Source organism: Thunnus thynnus, chromosome 7 (assembly GCF_963924715.1).
Source record: "Thunnus thynnus chromosome 7, fThuThy2.1, whole genome shotgun sequence".
In the NCBI taxonomy this organism is placed as follows: Eukaryota; Metazoa; Chordata; class Actinopteri; order Scombriformes; family Scombridae; genus Thunnus; species Thunnus thynnus.
Genome location: NC_089523.1, coordinates 10183696 through 10200014, shown reverse-complemented (window position 1 = coordinate 10200014; position 16319 = coordinate 10183696). Strand labels below are relative to the sequence as shown.

Sequence of the window (16319 nt, the reverse complement as noted above, 5' to 3'; positions counted from 1 at the left end):
ATAAAACAGTGTGTATATGCAGACTGGAGCAGTTTTGAGTCATTCTTCAGCTTGTCACTTTATCTCTAAAATGTCTGACTCATACGTGTCTTTGATGCAGACACCTCTACTATAAACTCTGCCTGATGTGGATGGATGACACTAGCTTGTATGTGATGGTTATAAAGAACATTAAACTGATACATGGGCAGGTGGCCGGCCCAGTAACAGCCTGCGTTATAGCTTCCCTGCGTCTACGGCCTTGGGCTGTATCATTACTTGGAGGTGAGTGTGTTGCCAGGTGACCCCCACAGGTAGTCCCCGAGACTGATAGATAGTGATGGTGCACTGGCCCTGTTTCCTGATAACAAACGAGTGGCCTTCCTGGAGCTAAAATCAGAGAGTAGCTGTGGAAATGAGATTAAACCTTATCACTGGACTAAAATATTTTGGTCATCTATAGAAGAAATAGCTGTTAGTCTGACCTCTATGTTGTAAAAACGCTCATTAGTTGCAGCAAATGAAACCAGAGTGTTCAAAGTTAAATGTCTGTCGTTCTACTTCTGTCCTGGGAGGAGAATTGTTACATCTTCCAGACGGGTGTAGTGCTTTTGTGGGCAGTTGGATGGGTGTCGTCATATTTACTTCACTGTTATGAAGGAAATGATGTCAAATGGGTGTGTGGCTATGACATTGTCCCTTGGCAGGAACAGCTCAGGGAGCACACATGATATTTTATGTGATGACACAAATTTCCCAAACACAGTGTGTTACTGCAACATTGAAACAACAAGTTTTTGCCAAGATTTAAGCAATTATATCTGATTCACATAGAAATCAAGTTAATCACTGATGTGGTCTATTTTTATGTGTTTTAACCTATGTAATACATTTAACACTTCACAGGCAAACAGTGACATTTCAGGCTGTTGCTACATACTGCTGTCCATGTGAATAGCTTATAATAAGTTGAAGACCTTACCTTACTTGACCTTTAATAATTACCGTCATCTCTGACAAGAAAACAAGAAATACAGCGTGAGTAGTAATAGTTGAAGGTTCAGCCTGCAGGGCACAGAAATAATAGATATAAAAGCTAAGCAGCATTCATATCAATTATATTATCCTTTTTAAAATGGAAATGAATGCTGCAATCCCATAGGCCAATTAGTCCTGCTTTCTTTCAGGGAAAAACATCAGTGCTTTTGTTGAAGTATAAATCTAATTATTATCAACTCGGGCATTTTTTTTTTTACTAGTTTTCCTATCATGACAATTAACTGTCTCCTTCTAGCCATGCTGTTGGCTTGGCACTTAAGATGGCAATGATCACTGCATTGGTCCAAACAGAAATATCTCAACAACTGTTTGATGGATTGCCATGAAATTTGGTGCAAACATTCATGGTGCCCAGGAGATGAATCCTGGTTATTTAAATACCTCCCTGAATTGTCCTCTATTGCCACCAGCAGGTCAAAGTTTTCACTCATCAGCTAAAATATCACATGAATATAACATCTAGTTTATGGATTGGCACCAAATTGTTTGACCAGATAATTCCCAGAGGATGGTTCTTACTGACTTTGGTGATCCCCTGATGTTTCCTCTAGCCTGCACATTTCCTTAAATTTTGTGTCTAATACCATCATCTGGGCAAAATATCACTCTGTAGTAGTGTACTTTGGTTAATGACTGTATACCTGCAAAACTGATGGCATTACTATTAGCCTTAGCTGTACTTTGTACTTATTGCTAATTAGTAAATATTAGCATGCTAACACGCTAAACTAAGATTGTGAATACAGTAAACATGCTAAATATCAGCATGCATTGTCATTGTATTAGCATTTAGCTCAAAACACCACTGTGCCTAAACAGCCTCACAGAACCACCTGCTAGCATGGCTATAACTTCTTGTTTCTTAATTTCTTCACTTCAACACAAAGCTTTACATTGCTAATGGGAGTGTTTCTTTCTTGCACCACATCCTTACTGTAAAATTATTTGTGAATCAGTTTTCACACCCAGCAGTTCATGTTTACACTACATACTGTGTGATATGACATGACAGCAGTTACGTGAGGAGTGTACATGCTAATCAGTTCAGGGAGGGAATAAGTGGAAATCTGGTGTGCCAAACTGGAAGTACATAAAAGTCTCCAACAAAGCAAACTGAACTGAAGCAGTCTTCAAAATGAAAAAAGAAAAAATAAGACTGACGTTGAAAATAACCCAAATCATCCTTTCGTGGTTTCATTCATGTGAGAAATGTTGTTAACGGTGTTTTCAAAAGCTCAGAGGAGAGTGGCGAGAGGCCAAGTCTGCCTGATGAACAGCTGTCTTTGGCAACAGCTGGGAGGCTGAGGAGGGACTGTATTTACATTGAATTAGGCCATCAGTTGGACAGGGTCCTCGGCATACAAGTGACTCAGACAGATCAACAAACAGTCGTCTGATGCCTGTGATTCAAGGGCAAATCCTTAGACAGCTACAAATCACAGATTGACACTCCTGCATCTGTAAGAGGGCTGAGCTCCTGTCACCAGATGAAAATACTGTATGTGTCTGTTATTCTTTCCTACAGTAGACCAGCTTCGCCTTTACTCCCCAGCAAAAGGCTATTTTGAGCCTTTCTTGGTTGTGATATTGCAGCTGCATTCACACTGCAAACAACTTGAGTCACATCATTCTGGCTGATGTAATGAGACTGTCAATATCAAAATTATAATAAACAAACCATACTTCATGGGTTACCATGGAGCCCAGCGATGGAGTAATGGCTGAAGACAGGTTCAGTTATGGCCAAAAGAAAAACCTTTGTGCATGTTTTATTCAGTGACTTTGCAGATACATCATTAAAAAATAGTTCTACATTGAAGAAAAAAAAATTCTGGATGATATTGTGTTTCCTTCAAATGCATTTCCAAATCACTAGTATATGAACATAATTCTTAAGAGACAGCTTGGCTAGTGATGATCTGAGGTTATTACTACAGAAGAGGTTTTGCACTCTTTGTTCACAGTAATTCTGAAAAAATATTTGGCTTCACAGCTGAACTATGAGCTTTCATTTTAGCATGAAAAGTAATTGTAAGAAACCACTGCAGCTGAAAAGCGGATTCTGTTATATTACCATAATAATGGCATTTCAAGGTTAAACTTTGGTATTTAACTACAATAATTGCTCCGTGGGTTTTGAGATATTGAAGTACAAACACAATAGTCTTCAATCAGGTAATCTCGATGAGATCAAGATCCCTTTTGTGAGTGAGACCCTAGTAAAGCAGAGATAAAGAAAACAAGCATAACCGGGCATAACCAAAGGACTAGAACTGTAATGAATAGTTGATTAACAGAAAATGAACTGGCAAATATTTAGATAATTGATTAATTGTTTTAGTTTAGTATTTTGTAATTATAAGCACATTTTATTTTTAAGCAAAATTGCCAAAAAACTGCTGGTTTCAGATTCTCAAATGTGATGATTTCACACTTTTCTTTGTCATACATGATAGTAAACTGAATAGCTTTGGGTTTGGGACTTTTGGTCATGAAAACGTCACCTTTGACTGTGGAGAATTATTTATTTTTCACTATTTTCTGACATTTTATAGACTGGACAAATAACAGCAGATTAATCAATAATCAAAATATTTGTTAGTTGCAGCTCTAAAATGGACAAAGACATAAAACACACACAGCCAGACTAACAAAAGCATCAGAAACAATCACAGACACTAAAGCAGAGACAATTTGTAGGTTTTTCCAGTGACTGGATGTTCAAATCCTCAACAAGCCATTGGACACAGTGATGGGAAGTTCCACATTTCTAACCCCACTGACATCTTCCATTGATGTCTTACTTAACCCTTCCCCTCTCTCTGACAGGTTTCTGTGCAGGTGCTCACACTGGTTTGATATTACCTTTGATAAATCGGACTCTATGAATCATTCACTGACTGTCTGTAACCTGATACCCTTCCTAAAGATTTTATTTTGACATATCAGACAACTCAAACTCAGTAACAAGAAGGCTCTTTTTGTGCGGAATGGCAAACAAACACTTCTCATGGTGAAGCATGCAGTGAAGTTTCACTGTTTGATCAAAATATTTACTTACCCATTAGTCACAGAAGTCAAACTTTAGGTGGAATTTGATTTAGCAAAATGATCGACCAGGCCTTCCTCGCTACAACCCTACGTAAGAGATTGAAAAGCTACTTATGTGTGTGCAATAGTGAGTCAATACTGCTTCAGCACAGACTGATCTAATATATGCAACAATATCTTCTGTGGGAGTGTTTTTCATAAACAGTACCATTGATTTTACACATCTTTATACATTTTTGTGTATGAATGTGATTAAAACAGAATCAAGAAAGTTTTTCACTTTCACTGCATCATTAACTCTAGAACTTTTTTAAATTTTGCAATGTAATAACTTGTTGAAATAAAACCTGTGTAACTTTAGGACCCTGACTTTCCTAAATATGTGTATATTTTATTCTAACATTGATATTTTATTAAAATTACACAAAAGAGTTCTGAGTATTTCTACCTTGGAGACCATAACGTCATACAGACGGTGTATCATTTCAGTGTTTGCTCCTTTCTCCTGCTCTTGAAGATGCACGTCACCGTTGCCTAGCAACTATTTTCTCTAGTTGTTTTTTTTACGCTATTGCAAAGCTAAAACTTAGCTTTTGCTTAGAGCTAAAACCAAGGAGGAAAGAAAGCTTTATAGCCAAAACCAAATTGAAATAATTGAAGACAATGCTTATGAATCAAATAAACAATAGCTCTGAAAAGGGCAGAACAGAGTAAATTATGATGAAATTGAACAGAAATAGAATATCAGAATGAAATGTCAGCAAGAAGGAGAATGACTGCCACGGAGGCTTAAGCCATGCTTCAGAGCCTTGATGAGGCTGAGTCTGATGGAGGAGCAGGTTTGGATAGTGACGTCTCCTAGTCTCTTGAAAGTTCATCTGACACTGGCTCAGAGAGTGATTCAGAGATAATTCCCCTTCCAAAAAAAGCTGGCTGGACATTTCCAATTCTGCATCTGCTGTCATTCCATCAGCTAATGATGTTCCAGGTACATTATGCTGATTCTTCTTCTTCTTCTTCTTATTATTATTATTAATAATATTATAAGGCTATTGTTATATATATATATATATATATATATATATATATATATACACATACATATATCAGCCACAAGAGCACTCAGGCCGCCACTGGATGAAGAGGCTGTCCCACTAAATACACCTTTAGCAGAGAGGCATGAAACGGTGTGGACTGTTATACAGTCGGGTGAAAAAAGAGGAATATGACAAAGTCAGAATGTCATGACAGAAGCTGCAGACTTCACAGCACACGCCAAGCGCAACACTGAAAATGCGGTCACCGCTTTTCTGTGTTTGGCTGATGATGGCATGTTGAAGCACATCAGGGACTGATCATAGCTGAGGCACACACAGTCATGGGAGGACGGCTCATGGGATATGACAGTCGAGTTAAAGGCCTTCATTGCTCTAGTCTAATTTCATGGTGCGCAAGGTGGAAAAAGCATGGACTCGGTGATCTTTTGGTTGGCCGACTGGGGCTATGCAATTTTTAAGGAGACCATGTTCTGAAACAGATTCCAGGAAATCATGCGATTCCTGCATTTCAACAAAAAGGAGACCAGATGCACATGCCTGCAAGAGAGCAAGTTTGCCCTGGTGACCGAGGTTTGGGAGAGTTTCATCCAGAACAGCATTGCTTGCTGTTGATGAGTAGCTCTTTCCGACAAAAGCAAGGTGCAGCTTCATCCGATATATAGCAAGCAAACCCTATAAATTCGGTATAAAGTTCTGACTCGCTGCTGATGTCAATACCAAATATATGGTGAGCAGTGCGCCATATCTGGGCAAAGACAAGATGGTCAGGTCAGAGACTAGGAGACAGTGTGGTGTTGAAAATGGTTGAGCCTTACCTGGGGACGGGGAGGAACATCACCACTGACAACTTTTTTTACTTCCCTCAAACTGGCCAAGGCACTACAGGCCAAGAAAACCAGCCTGGGTGGCACAGTAAATAAGAGCAGACGAGAGCTCCCCCCATGCATAAGGGAGCAAAGGGCACTGTTCACCGCAGAGGTGCTGAAAAGTGACAACGCAACACTAACAGTCTATCAATGCAAAGCAAGGAAAAATATGTGCATTCTCAGCACTGTCCACACAGCTGTTACCATCACAAGTGGCCAAAAGGCTGAACCAGAGACAATCACATACTACAACAGAGTCAAGGTTGGAGTAGATGTTTTAAATTAAATGGCACCCACAAAGCACACACATGTAGATAGCCAGTGGTTGTGTTCTATAATATCCTTGACCTGGCTGTGATAAATGCTTCCATCCTATTCAAGAAATGCACCAGTGAGAGTACGTCACAGAGGAACTTCATAATGCAAACCGCAAATGAACTTCGCTCCGACTACGTGAGGGCAAAAGCCACACAACTGATTGTGCGAGAGCCAGGACTCAGGCAGGAGCAGCAGCAGGTGGAGAGGAGAAGGCAGTGCCAAGTGTGGAGAAACTGTGAAAAAAAAAAGAAATAGAAAACAAGGGACACTTGTGACAAATGTCACAAGGTTGTGTGTGGGAGCTGAGCATGGAAGGTAGAGATTACCTGTGTTGACTGTGAGTTATTGATCCACAAGTGTCAGTGAAATTGATGTGTGGTGTTTGTCCCCAAAACAACCCAATGCCTTGTTCAAGTGAGCCCATTTAGAGGAGAATACTTTCATTATGACTTTTCATTGTGATATTTTTGTTCACTAAAAAACAAATATTGCTTTTTAAATCAGTTTGTTTTCCCACAGTTTAGCTTTCTTTACCCGTGATGGTCAAAATGACTGTTTTGGCCATTTTGGGGTATATGCATTACATACGTGAAATGCATATTGGTGATGTTTTAGTGATGTTATTGTATCCTAAGATCCAAGGAAGAATGAATTTGTTTTTATTTTACAAAGAAAGATTATAGATTATTGATCTAATTCAAATTTGTATCTGTAATTACAATAGCAGGGTCTGTGGTTGTCGATTAACTAAAACATTTTCACATTTGCAAGAATTTAAATTTCATGTTTGTGATGTTTATTATTACCTATCCTAATATTACAGATCCATTTATTCTTAGACGTTATATTGATTATTGAAATTATATGCAAATAATGTATGAACGGTCAGTTCTACTAGTTACAGATTTCCAGTAGTTTGAGTGTTTAGAAACAGGAACATTTCAGATCCACACACCACACTTGCTGGAATTATGCATCGCTACACAAATAGGTGTTTGCTGGCGACTGTGCTCACGCAGCAATGAGTTTTTATGCTGCAGTGGTGAAAGGTGTGATTTCAGGAAGTGATATAAGACATGATCATGTTGTTTCTACTCGCTGAATATTAGATGTGGTTTCATCAGTATGCATTGGCAAATGGTTAGGGTCCAAGAAAACATATCATCATCTGTGGCTGGCAGTTTAGAAGTGGAAGCTGCAAACAGGCAAAATGACTCAAAACCGAACTCGACAACACATTTGCTGTATATATTAGATGATCTATTCAGTGACCCCGAGCCTGCTTTCCATATCTGAAAAAATCCAATGCAGATCACTCTGTTTTGAGAAAGCAATATCTCTTTAGTGTCGATTTTTCACTGCATAACAGCCTCCCTCTCTAATAGGAGAAATTCAAAGGCAGCACTTTTCCATCTGAGTTTGTCAGCAAAGCCACGCTTTGATTTGTCCCCCGTACATAAGTGTGATATACCCGTCTCCCATTTGAGAGCTTTAGGGTTTAATACTGTAGGTGTGTAGAAAACAGATGGGGTAGAATTAATTCTCTCTATCCACCCAAACAAATGTTGAAGCTACAGCATGTATATAGTTGTGTCCTTATGTTTGCACTTCTGACAGCTTATGATGGTATGAGGAAAATCATTTTAGACTGATTTTCACCACGTTCAGTATTTCTATAATTAATTTGATGGTTACTGTCCTATAAAATAGTTAAATGCAGTTTTTTTTTGTGCCAGTATTATTTGGGCATCCAGACTTATAGATTATTGTTGAGAAATGACAATACAGTAAAGATACGATGAGAAACGAAATGTTTATCTGAAGATATTTAGGTTTCGTTACATGATCGAGTTGCTTTGTATATTAAAAAGATTGATTTTCATTAAATGTTTCTCCGACAAGACAAGTACATCCAGTGTGCAGTGCTAACACCATGTATTACTATATGAATGTTTATTATTTCCATTACTGCCAAGAGCAACAGCAGCATAAAAACAACATTCATCCTCTGCATTCGAATGGAGTTTGCCATTTTGCCTCGCGAGCTTGTGATTTGCTTGTAAGGCAGGTTTGCTTCAAATTTATGGATGAGGTTACTGGAGTGCACTCAGAGACCCGGAGAAAGCAGTGCAGGAAAAGGAAAATCCTCAGCTACCTTTAAAACCGTTGAGGTAATCAATGAAATACTGGCTTCAAACAAACAAAGGCACAATGCTCTTTTTTTTTTTTGCCTTCTTTCTTGCCCTCTGCCTCTAGCACACACATACGCACACAAACAGATGCACAAACAAAATCTGATATATGGAATTTGGCCAGCATTTTTGTTTCAACAAGAGATCAAAGCTCCACTCACTTCAGATCCTTAATGAATGCAGTTGACGGAAATGCACTGCGGATAGATGAGGAATTATGTGCATCTGATTAGAGGACTCTATCCGACATATGTTGTATATTCCAATCCAAAATCTCACTGCTAATCCCCCACTGCCCCCAAATAGTTTGGGATTTGTGCAGTAATATTGCAAAATGACCTCGGAAGTCAGTCCTATTTTCAAAATAGCCGAAATATGTTTTTCAACATGCACAGAAGCCAGCTTCGGCCTAACTGTATTACCTTAAGGTTGCCATACTGAATCCCATGACTAACTGGCTGTATTAATATAAGAAAAGCTCCCTCGCAAATGACTGTTGAGCATAAGAGCAAAGCATTTATCCCCCAACCTCTGCTGAGTCGCAGCGCTGCAGCTTCCAGATGTGAAGACGTCAATGTGCTTTAACTGTGAATGTGAATCAGGGTGTAGCTGAGCTTTTTTTTTTTTTTTTTTTGTACGTTTACTGGTGGCAAGGATGGCAAGGTTAAATAGGTAATTCAATCCACACCATTGATGTGAGGATCAATTGTTCGGTGTTATTCGTGTTTCAGCACTTAAATAAATTATGCATCTGACGGTACATTAAATATGATACATTACTGACATCAAGACAAGTTCCACATAAAGTAGTCCTTTAAATGTTTCTATACAAGAGCCAGTTTATGTTTATAACATAATATGTAATATATGTTAAAAGAAATTCCACTTCAAGGAGCCTTTGAAAAAGGCTTGTGACATCATTTTCATATGAATATCATGAATAAATAAATTATTTTTTCACCTTCTTTTTGACCTTTATCCATGTCATGTGATCATGCATGCTCTTTTCCTGCAACGCCCTGCTCCATATTCACAGTGTTGCGTGTATTCAAGGCAACAGCATGTCTGGGGGTTGCCCGGTGCAACCACGGTCCTCCACTGTTAGCCACTCAGCTGCTCCACTGGAGCGAAGGGCTGTTTTGTGAGTGTTGATCAAGGGCACCTCAGCAGAACATGAGGGACGAGAGGCTGTATTTTTTTTCTTTTTGTCAAACCCTTCTTTTCCCAGGCGGTCCAGAAACTCAAATATGTTACTCTCTGATAACAAGCCCAGCTGTATGATGCAATGCAATGCCAAAAACTCATCCTACCTCATATTTTATTTACGGTTTTACCCACTCAATCATTTGTACATTTACTCTGTCAAAGAGATGACAGTTTGATGACAGCGGGGCATTAACACTGTATTAAGCTGCAGCGTCCTTTAAGAGGCCAACATGTAAACAAAGAGTCTTCAGTTTTCTTTCATTAATACAGTGCAGAAATAAAAGATGCTTAGTAATAAAAGGAAAACTACAGTTTAGTACAACTTGAGTTTTATATTTTCAGCTCTGGCCATCGGTTTTACCAGTTATGATAACACTGTACTCACCAAAATGATTACTGAGATGTCCAAATCCAGCAACATGGCTAAAAGGTCCAATGGGGGAAGCAGGCAGATGAACATCCAGGTTGAAAAAAACAAGAACAACAAAAAAACAGTTTGTCAGACTTATCTGGTGAAGAAAACAAAGGCAGAAGTAGAAAAGTGCATGATCACAGTTTTCCTGCAATGAGGGATTATTAGCAACATTTAGGGAGCGCTCATTTTGGTTAGACTTCCAAATAAAGTGGTAGCTGATACAGCAGAACTGTCGGCTTGTTTATACGGGTCTGATCATTTGATCCCAGTTGGATCTATTTTTAGTTATGTCGTCGCATTCTGAGATCTCAGCACTTACTCTGGTGAATAAAGTTTTAATATAAATAATGGAACAAAGAGTCGATAAAAATAAAAGTAGTTGTGCTGCCAGAACATCTCACGCAGGTGGTATATGATGGATGAACAAGGAGTGACATTGTGTAAACAAGCAGTTCACACAATGTCTTATGTTTTGGAAACATGCTAGAATACAATTATCTTCATCATTTAACTTTCACGCCCACATTGCTTGCTGTATTGTGATGACTATGATTGCTTTTTTGGATTGGAGGTTATAAAATGATTAAGTGTCTGTCTTGCTTATCAAATGTTGAGGATGTGTGTGGAGAGAGTCTCCAGTTTACTGTTTATTTATTTAACATTCTATCTTAATGCATTTAGAAATAAGTTGAGGACAGTATAGTGGACAGTCTCTGCTCTGTCTATGATGTACCCAGTTACAGGTACAGTAGTTATTTCAAGCTGAAAACAAGACAAGTTCTGCTGATTTGAATCCAAGATCCAAATATTGTTGCTCTCATACACTTTGACTTTGTATTTATTGAATAAATGTGTCCTGAAAATGTTTTGATTGTGATCAATGTGATTCTGTCACTGAGGCAAAATTGATGTGTAGGTGTGTGTGTGTGTGTGTGTGTGTGTGTGTGTGTGTGTGTGTGTGTGTGAGTGTGTGTGTGTGTGTGTGTGTTAGTGTGTGTGAGAGAGAAAGAGAGAGAGCTTGTATCCAAAACCTCAGCGGTGCCAAGTCAGCAATGCTGTGCTGTCCAGGAAAACAAATCAACATGCAGCTGTGCCCAACGTTTTATTTATTCATATTACACAGATGTTTGCAGTATTTTTTGTGTCTACAAAATTATACAGCAGAGTTCAGTGACAGAGAGGCCGGAGAAATAAGGATACAACAAACAGCAACTCAACAATGCTTCCATTATGTGCTACTGTAGAGACTTTATTCTAGAGATTAGAAAATCTGATCATTGACCAGTTGAAACTGTCAAACTAGCCAGAGGATTGTAGAGTATTGCTCTCCTATACCTTAAGAATACAGTGAAGGTAATATTGCTTGCTAGAAAAATCCACACATAAATACCACCGTGAGTGCAGTGGGGATTTTGTGGAATTGACAAGCAAGTGGAGAGGTGTGGAGCGATGAAGAGGCCCTGCCAGTGCACCCCATGTGATGAATGGAGCTCAAAGATAAACCACATTTTCTCACTCGCAAGGGGGCTTCAATAACTCATGGAAAGAAAAACCATCTCAGACTAACATTGATTTGTTCAAAGAGTGAAGCGGGTGTTATTGTTGCATTGATTTCTCTGCGCTATTTGCACCTTTAAGGAAGGCCGATGCTTAGGTCTTGATCAGTGGTAAAGTGGCAAAGCTTTTACAGTCACCTGAAGTGCCTGTTATCAGGGACAGGTACTATAAGTATCCATCCTCAAATCTTTCAACCCTTATCTGTGTCCAGGCCGTGGTGGCAGCAGGCAAAGCAAGTAACCTGGGCATCCTTCTCTATAGCCACTTCCTCCACCTCCTCCTGGAGGGGATCTGGAGGCATGCCAAGACCAGATGAGATGTATAATCCCTCCAGTGTGTTTTGGGTCTGTCCCTGAGTCTCCTCCCTGTTGGAAGTTGTAGTTTTCACAGTTTTTGGATAGTTTGACTTAAATGGTATTATTCTAGGGACTAAAGCTCTGTCAGGACAGAATACTACAGTTGGTTGCAGTCATGAGCACCAGCAACTTAGATATAGATTTTTTTTTTTTTTTTTTTTTGATTTGGCAGCATGTAGTGAAATAAGAAGTAGTGGCTTTGAGTGTTGCTGCATTTCTTTCTCTGCAATGATATAGCAACAGCACTGTTTGCCTGACTAATTTACTGACTAATTTATTTCTAGATTTAGGAGCCTTTAAGACCATTTTGGCAGCTTTATTTTTCCAGTGACCAGTGACATATGCGGGGACATTTCCACCTGTGGGATGCTGATGAATCTGTACAGCCGATGCATGCTTCACCATGTGTAGAAATTGACTACACAGACAGGTTTGCCAGTAATATGAAAGAGCTACAGTTAAATATGGGAAGCAAGTTTTATTCGATTAGATCGAACTAGGGACATTGTGATTATGTGACATTTGCAGTGTAGCCATGTCCTTGCAGATATGTAACCTTTGTTTGCATTAATAAAGGGTTATCGCATTTAGGAAGCGATGAGCAGAACCAAAATTTAAATGTTTTAATGGATACCCGGTTCTTGGCATTTTGGATTCGGTTCTAGTTTCTGGTTCCCAACCCAAAAGATGACTGCTCCTGTTTTTAGCATGTTCATCCTCCTCTGAGTAATTAATCAGTGTTAGATTTTCTTTTGAATCTCTTAGTAAAGTTAAAGAAAATTAAAGTGAAAAACACTTTCTGATTGTGCTGCTTTTTTGTCTGTCTGTTGCTACACTGTTGTTGCTGTAAACATGAAACACATTGTTGAGCAGTGGTAGATTTTCTAGGAAAGACCAGCTGCGGCAAGCAAATAAAATATTTTGACGTCACTTTGTACGGTATGTGTATGGCAGAGAGAGTGTTGTTTCCATGCAATTATATGGGGATTGTATCATATCCTTTATAAATCACGCCACATTTGTTCTGCAACAACAAAAAAACTCAATGAAAGAGAGGGCTTAAACATGACACCAAAGCACTCAAGGGACACTATTGATTACATACTATTGTTTACATCTCTGTCAGCTGGATGTGGTGATTGGGGATCTGTAATTAAAATAAAATTGGACTGTAAAAGAAAGCACTGTTTGCCCACATGGTGTTACTGTGCCATATCCATTCTTTTCTGTTTTTTACGCTCCTCTAAGTCCAGCCTATACACTCTATAATCCACTAAACTACTATGTAAAAGATTCCACTGTTCTCAGGGAAAAAGTGCAATAAAGTCAAATGTACCATACATGTTCTGTTATAAAGATCACTGACTGTACAGATACACTCAAGAGATGCTGCTGGGTGAAGCTTTTACTGAATAAATACATGTTGTATAGAAAACAGTGAAAATATTGCAGGATAGCTCTCTTTGCAGGGCTCGAGGGATATTGCTGGATTGGCATAGAAGAGACACGGAGAATGTGAGATTTGATGATCAAGTGATTTCTTTACTTGCAGCATTTGATGTACAGTCATATGTGTCGTATCTCGGTGGCGGAGGCATAGGTTTTGCTCTTAGAGGGAATTTTATTTTGCTCTCTATGACACTCCTCTCTTATCCAATGTATTTTTAAACAGAGACTGCCACTGCTGTTTACGCACTTCAGTTTTGTTTACGTTACCTTTTACCTTTAAGTCCCACTCTATGAATTGTTTATGGACATATTTTCCCCTGCAGCTATTATCAAATGATTGTCTTTTGTACACAGGAGAAGGGGGGTTAGCATGCAAAGAGAAAAACAAAGATAACCAGGCTTTGTCACGCCCCTCAGCGTAACTTTTTAATGCTAAGCGTCATTTTTCATTTTTCAGGGTGGTTTAATACACTTCTAAAGAACTCCCACAACATCTAAAATAGATGCCATGAGGCTGATGACGTATATAAAAGGTGACAATTGTCCTTATACAGAGATGGTGGGTTGGGTGGATTGCTGCAGGAGACCACTGTTCACTTCCCACTTCCAACCATGTTTCAAGTGGTCATTTTAGCCCAAACCATGATCTTTCCCTAAACCTAACCAAGTGGTTTTTGTGCCTAAACCTAAGCAGACCTTAACCACAGCGTTGTCACACCATAAAACATCATTATTTTAAACTCCAACCGCTTTTACATTGGAGTAAGTTGAAAGCCTGGTGCGTCTCATACAGACGCTAAAGGATGCCTTGTGCATAAGTATCAGACGTGAGAAAGCGGCGCTATCTGACGCCCTGGGAATGAAAACGGGTTGAGATATTTTATGGAAGTAGAGATCTGTGTTGGTCTGAGTGATTGCTGTAATGCACACCCATGGAAGCTGTGTGGCTATTCAGTGTAGCTAGAAGGTGAAATCTTCCTGACTTAAAAAGTGATGAACAAAACTATAATAAAGATGAGGGCTATTTTCACTATCAGCTCTTTTAGAGAAATTACTGGTGAGGCTCAGTTTTGCTGCTGAACCAGAAAATATCAGCCCATGGGATGTTTTCATTGACCCTCATTTCTCCTTCGGTTTCTGCTGCATCTCTGCCCAGCAGTGTGTGTGTCTTTTCAGTAGGAAACTCAGTCATTTTCCCCCTGTGGAAGCAATTTCCCATGCAGGCCTTTATAGAACAGACGGTTAAACCTCACAGGACCCTTTTACCTCACCTTTGTTCAAAGCCTCAAAGTGCCTTCACACAGTATTTGAGTATATACATTACCTGTGTGTTTATTCATTTATGAGCTTGTTTGTGAGTTTATTATAATGCAGTGAATGCTTGCTGATATGTTAGTCAAGCATTGTATTAATTGAATTCCTACTGTTTGTTTAACCGTCTGTCTCATAATAACCTTCCCTTAACTGACTGGCAAATTTAAATTTTCTGTCGTTACTTTAAGTGTATTTCTTTCATCTTTTTCTTTTATTTTTTCTTATTTTTATCATCTTAATATACATGTTGCTTTAAAAAATTCCTTTTGATTTAATTGTCTTGAGTTTCTGACTGTCAACAGTCACAGGAAACACAATATATTTGTCACAGAGGTTAGCGCTGACAACCTTAATTCATCAAAAATGCATCTACAGTACAAAACAAGACATGGTAATTTTCTGCATTTTTTGACAGCATATTAGTTTTTAGTTTTACAAATGAATACTGGAACAAAGAGGAAGAGCTGCACACCTCCAGCTCCACAAAGGCAATCAACTTTACTGTGTCTTGCTGGTGTGTGCAGCATGAAAACCAATCTTGGTTGCTAATGGCATGATTGAAAAAGGATCATTGATTTACCTCTTTATTAAAAACAACTTGTAAACATTCCAAACAGATTAACCAGCTGCTGCTCCCAGAATTCTGGAACCTGTAGTATTAAAGCACAATTATTGTTACCATGGCTGTCACCAAATCAACCACAGTTGAAACCTTAGCTTCTCCTTTTGGGTATTTAATGAAAGCTCTCGTCCCAACCCTTTAACCTACTTATCTTTATAAACTGTCTACATAAAAGACGTTTCAGTGTGTGACACAAGCAAGCAGCATCTGTTAATTCCTCTCCAAGAATAGAAGGAGCAGACTGGATAACAGAATTGTTCATTACAAGAAGACATGCAGATGTTTATTTGCGCTTTTTTAATGGGTTCTGTCTGCTGCAGTAAACATGCGGACAAGATCTTTTCTTTCCTCTCCACATGGCTGCTGTTGCTGTAACTTTCCTCGGTTTCATAATTAAAAACAAACTCCTGCCCTCAACCAAAGCAGAAAGTCTTGAAATATCTCAAACGCTACTGAAAAGACAGTTTTATACAAAAAAGGGATTTAATCATGTATGTACAAAGTCTCTATAAAAAAAGTTGCATTCTAAAGTTTTAAGTAAATGTGGAGACTTGCTCATTATTAATCCTCCTCTTAAGAATCCATCCTAAAAAGCATTTTTAAGTGTTTTTACAGCTTGATAATTTCATACACATCTGCCTTCAGGCCCGACACTTTCCAGATAGTGCTGCAGAAACGCTGACACAGCAAACCTGAGTCTCTCATATCTCACTTCCCTCAATCTTCAAAGGGGTCAGTCTGTCCTGCCCCTGATTCTCCTCCCAAAGCATCGCTCACTCCCGCCCCCCCCCGCCCCCCCACATTCATTAGCCTAATGAGTTCAGCTATCGTCCGCTCAGCCAATGTCAGCTGACAGTCACACTTATCAGCCCGGCGG

The 16319-nt window shown here is 39.0% G+C and overlaps 1 protein-coding gene across 1 annotated transcript in view; it reads right to left on the bottom strand.

Annotated features, from left to right (window-relative positions):
- b3gat1a (beta-1,3-glucuronyltransferase 1 (glucuronosyltransferase P) a) overlaps nucleotides 1–10358 on the bottom strand; it is an 88843-nt gene extending 78485 nt beyond the window's left edge. Inside the window, exon 1 of the mRNA XM_067594240.1 lies at nucleotides 10115–10358. The gene's annotated coding sequence lies outside the window, so the exon portion shown is untranslated. The remainder of the gene's footprint in view (nucleotides 1–10114) is intronic.
- Between the last annotated feature and the right edge of the window lie 5961 nt (nucleotides 10359–16319).